This window comes from Arachis ipaensis, chromosome B9 (genome assembly GCF_059453495.1).
Source record: "Arachis ipaensis isolate K30076 ecotype BB chromosome B9, ASM5945349v1, whole genome shotgun sequence".
NCBI classification, from domain to species: Eukaryota; Viridiplantae; Streptophyta; class Magnoliopsida; order Fabales; family Fabaceae; genus Arachis; species Arachis ipaensis.
In genome coordinates this window covers 128,806,112-128,811,350 of record NC_142444.1, presented here as the reverse complement: position 1 = coordinate 128,811,350, position 5,239 = coordinate 128,806,112, and the positions used below count along the sequence as shown (strand labels likewise).

The 5,239-nt window shown below is 38.2% G+C and overlaps 1 non-coding gene across 1 annotated transcript; it reads left to right on the top strand.

The window, feature by feature from the left end:
* Nucleotides 1-1,629: 1,629 nt before the first annotated feature.
* Nucleotides 1,630-1,737, top strand: LOC148546288 (small nucleolar RNA R71). Its single transcript, XR_015900352.1, has one exon. It is a non-coding gene; the product is annotated as a small nucleolar RNA R71 (small nucleolar RNA).
* Nucleotides 1,738-5,239: the final 3,502 nt, after the last annotated feature.

Genomic DNA, 5,239 nt, shown 5'->3' with positions numbered 1-5,239 from the left:
GATGTTCAGAGCAATGTTGGAACCTCCCAACACCAAACTTAGAGTTTGACTGTGGGGGCTCTGTTTGACTCTGTATTGAGAGAAGCTCTTCATGCTTCCTCTCCATGGTTACAGAGGGATATTCTTGAGCTTTAAACACAAGGGAGTCTTCATTCACTTGAATAATCAATTCTCCTCTGTCAACATCAATCACAGCTTTTGCTGTGGCTAGGAAGGGTCTGCCAAGGATGATGGATTCATCCATACACTTTCCATTCTCTAGGATTATGAAGTCAGCAGGGATGTAGTGGCCTTCAACCTTTACCAAGACATCCTCTACAAGTCCATAAGCCTGTTTCTTTGAATTGTCTGCCATCTCTAGTGAGATTCTAGTAGCTTGTACCCCTCAATGATCCCTAGCTTCTCCATTACAGAGAGAGGCATGAGGTTTATGCTTGACCCTAGGTCACACAGAGCTTTCTCAAAGGTCATGGTGCCTATGGCACAAGGTATTGAGAACTTTCCAGGATCTTGTCTCTTCAGAGGTAATCTCTGCCTAGTCAAGTCATCCAGTTCTTTGAAGAGCAAGGGGAGTTCATTCTCCCAAGTCTCATTACCAAATAACTTGGCATTTAGCTTCATGATTGCTCCAAGGTACTTAGCAACTTGCTCTTCAGTAACATCTTCATCCTCTTCAGAGGAAGAATACTCATCAGAGCTCATGAATGGCAAAAGTAAATTCAATGGAATCTCTATGGTCTCAGTGTGAACCTTAGATTCCCATGGTTCCTCATTAGGGAACTCCTTGGAGGTCAGTGGACGTCCATTGAAGTCTTCCTCAGTGAAAATCACTGCCTCTTCCTCCTCTTCTAGTTCGGCCATGTGAGATGTGTTCATGGCCTTGCACTCTCTCTTTGGATTCTCTTCTGTATTGCTTGGAAGAGTACTATGAGGGAGTTCAGTAACTTTCTTACTCACCTGACCCACTTGTGCCTCCAAATTTCTAATGGAGGACCTTGTTTCAGTCATGAAACTTTGAGTGGTTTTGATTAGATCAGAGACAACAGTTGCTAATTCAGAATGGCTCTGTTTAGAATTCTCTGTCTGTTGCTGAGAAGATGATGGAAAAGGCTTGCTATTGCTAAACCTGTTTCTTCCACCATTATTGTTGTTGAAACCTTGTTGAGGTCTCTGTTGATCCTTCTATGAGAGATTTGGATGATTTCTCCATGAAGGATTATAGGTGTTTTCATAGGGTTCTCCCATGTGATTCACCTCTTCCATTGCTGGGTTCTCAGGATCATAAGCTTCTTCTTCAGAGGAAGCTTCCTTAGTACTGCCTGTTGCTGCTTGCATTTCAGATAGACTCTGAGAAATCATATTGACTTGTTGGGTCAATATTTTATTCTGAGCCAATATGGCATTCAGAGTATCAATCTCAAGAACTCCTTTCTTCTGAGTTGTCCCATTATTCACAGGATTCCTTTCAGAAGTGTACATGAATTGGTTATTTGCAACTATTTCAATGAGTTCTTGAGCTTCTGCAGACGTCTTCTTCAGATGAAGATATCCTCCAGCAGAGCTGTCCAATGACATCTTAGACAGTTCAGACAGACCATCATAGAAGATACCTATGATGCTCTATTCAGAAAGCATGTCAGAAGGACACCTTCTGATCAATTGCTTGTATCTTTCCCAAGCTTCATAGAGGGATTCACCTTCCTTCTGTCTGAAGGTTTAGACTTCCACTCTAAGCTTGCTCAATTTTTGAGGTGGAAAGAACTTTGCCAAGAAGGCATTAACTAGCTTTTCCCAAGAGTTCAGGCTTTCTTTAGGTTGTGAATCCAACCATGTTCTAGCTCTGTCTCTTACAGCAAAGGGAAAGAGCATAAGCTTGTAGACCTCGGGATCAACCCCATTGATCTTGACAGTGTCACAGATTTGCAAGAATTCAGCTAAGAACTGATGAGGATCTTCCAATGGAAGTCCATGAAACTTGCAATTCTGTTGCATTAGAGAAACTAATTGAGGCTTAAGCTCAAAGTTGTTTGCTCCAATGGCAGGGATTGAGATGCTTCTCCTATAGAAGTCGGGAGTAGGTGCAGTAAAGTCACCAAGCACCTTCCTTGCATTGTTGGTATTGTTGTTTTCGGCTGCCATGGTTCTTCTTCCTTGAAAAGCTCTGTTAGGCCCTCTAGAGAGAATTGTGCTTTAGCTTCTCTTAGCTTTCTCTTCAAGGTCCTTTCAGGTTCAGGATCAGCTTGAACAAGTATGCCTTTATCTTTGTTCCTGCTCATATAAAAGAGAAGAGAACAAGAAAGTAGGGAATCCTCTATGTCACAGTATAGAGATTCCTTGAGGTGTCAGAGGAAAAGAAGAATAGAAGGAGGAGGTAGATAGAAGAGAATTCGAACTTATCAAGAGGGATAGAGTTCGAATTGCACCTTGAGGAGGAGTGTTAGTCCCTTAAATAGAAGGATGTGAGAAGAGGGGAAGAATTTTCGAAAATTAAATTAAAAATTTTTTGAGATAATAAAAAGAAATTTGAAAATTTGATTGAGATTTCGAAAATTAAGATTGGGAAAGAAATTAAGTGATTTTGAAAAAGATTTTGAAATTAGAAATTGAAAAAATATGATTGAAAATTAATTTTGAAAAAGATGTGATTGAGAAGATATGATTGAAAATCAATTTTTAAAAAGAAAGTTTTAAAATTAAATTTGATTACTTGACAAACAAGAAATTAAAAGATATGATTCTAAAATTTAAAATTTGATCATTCCTTAATAGGTAAGTAACAACTTGAAAATTTTGAATTAAATTACTAATTGTAGCAAGGATTTACGAAAATAGTAAAAAAAATAAAAAAAATGGAAAGAAATTGATTTTGAAGAGATATGATTGAAAAGATATGATTTGAAAAAGATTTGATTTTGAAAAATTATGAAAATTTGAAAAAGATCTGAATTAAAAACAAAATCTCCCCTCTAGTGTCATCCTGGCGTTAAACGCCCAGAATGGCATCCATTCTGGCGTTTAGCGCCCAAAATGCTATCTTTTTGAGCGTTAAACGCCCAGCCAGGTACCCTGGCTGGCGTTTAAATGCTAGTTTTCCTTCTTCACTGGGCGTTTTGAATGCGCAGCTTTTTCTGTTTGATTCCTCTGCTGAATATTCTGAATCTTCAATTCTCTATATTATTGACTTGAAAAGACATAGTTTTGAGAATTTTTTGAAATTTTCAATGATGAGAAACAATCAAAATACAATTAATCTTAGGAAACTCAAATCAAACAAACAATGCATGCAGGACACCAAACTTAAAAATTTTCATATAAGAGACACTAACAAATTGAGAATGCATATGAGAAACAACAAAACACACAAAATAAGAGAATTTAAAGATCAGAGCAATGAAATCATCAAGAACAACTTGAAGATTAATGAAGAACATAATGCATGTAATTTTCAAAAATTATAGGTATGCAATTGACACCAAACTTAAAATTAGACACTAGACTCAAACAAGAAACATAAAATATTTTTTATTTTTATGATTTTATAAATTTTTTTTGTGATTTTTTGAAAATTGAGTGGAAAAGAAAATAAAGGGGTTCAAAATTTTTAGTAAGAGTTCTAGGAATCATGCAATGTTAGTCTAAAGCTTCAGTCTAAAAAGATTAGACATGGCTGGCCAAGCTTCAGCAGGACATTACATTCAACAGCTAAATCGATGAGAATCAATCAGCTTTTGTGATGATAAGAACATCACCTTGAAACTCTAGAATTCATTCTTAAAAATTCTGAAAAATAAAAAGAAAAGTACCTAATCTAAGCAACAAGATGAACCGTCAGTTGTCCAAACTCAAACAATCCCCGGCAACGGCGCCAAAAACTTGGTGTATGAAATTGTGATCATCAACAATGGCACCAAAGGACTTGGAGCTCTCAAACGTGAATCACACTTTGTCACAATTTCGCACAACTAACCAGCAAGTGTACTGGGTCGTCCAAGTAATACCTTACGTGAGTAAGGGTCGATCCCACGGAGACTGTCAGCTTGAAGCAAGCTATGGTCACCTTGTAAATCTCAGTCAGGCGAATTCAGATGGTGATGGAGAATTGATAATTAAAAGATAAATAAAACATAAAATAAAGATAGAGATACTTATGTAATTCTTTGGTTGGAATTTCATATAAGCATATGAAGATGCTTTGTTCCTCCTGAACCTCTGCTTTCCTATTGCCTTCTTCCAATCATTCATAATCCTTTCCATGGCAAGCTTTATGTTGGGTATCACCGTGGTCAATGGCTACTTTCCGTCCTCTCAGTGAAAACGTTCCAAATGCGCTGTCACCGCACGGCTAATCATCTGTCGGTTCTCGATCATGTTGGAATAGGATCCATTGATCTTTTTGCGTTTGTCACACGCCCAACAATCACGAGTTTGAAGCTCGTCACAGTCATCCCTTCCCAGATCCTACTCGGAATACCACAGACAAGGTTTAGAATTTTCGGATCTCAAGAATGACCGCCAATAATTCTAGCCTATACCACGAAGGTTCCAATCTTAGATTAGAAACCCAAGAGATACACATTCAAGCTTGTTTGCATGTAGAACGGAAGTGGTTGTCAGTCACGCATTCATAGGTGAGAATGATGATGAGTGTCACATAATCATCACATTCATCATGTTCTTAGGTGCGAATGAATATCTTGGAGAAGAAATAGACTTGAGCTGAATAGAAAAACAATAATACTTGTATTAATTTATAAAGAACAGCAGAGCTCCACACCTTAATCTATGGTGTGTAGAAACTCCAGCGTTGAAAATACAAAAGTGATAGTGGTGTAAGCATGGCCGAATGGCCAGCCTCCAAGGTCTAGGGACTAAACGTCCAAAGATTGAAAATACAATAGCAAAAGGTCCTATTTATAGAGAACTAGTAGCCTAGGGTTTACAGAAATAAGTAATTAATGCAGAAATCTTCTTCCGGGCCCACTTGGTGTGTGCTTGGGCTGAGCATTGAAGCTTCCATGTGTAGAGACTTTTCTTGGAGTTAAACGCCAGCTTTTGTGCCAGTTTGGGCGTTTAACTCCGGCTTTTGTGCCAGTTCTGGCGTTAAACGCCAGAATTCTTGAGCTGACTTGGAACGCCTGTTTGGGCCATTAAATCTCAGGCAAAGTATGAACTATTATATATTGCTGGAAAGCCCAGGATGTCTACTTTCTAACGCAATTGAGAGCGCGCCAATTGAGCT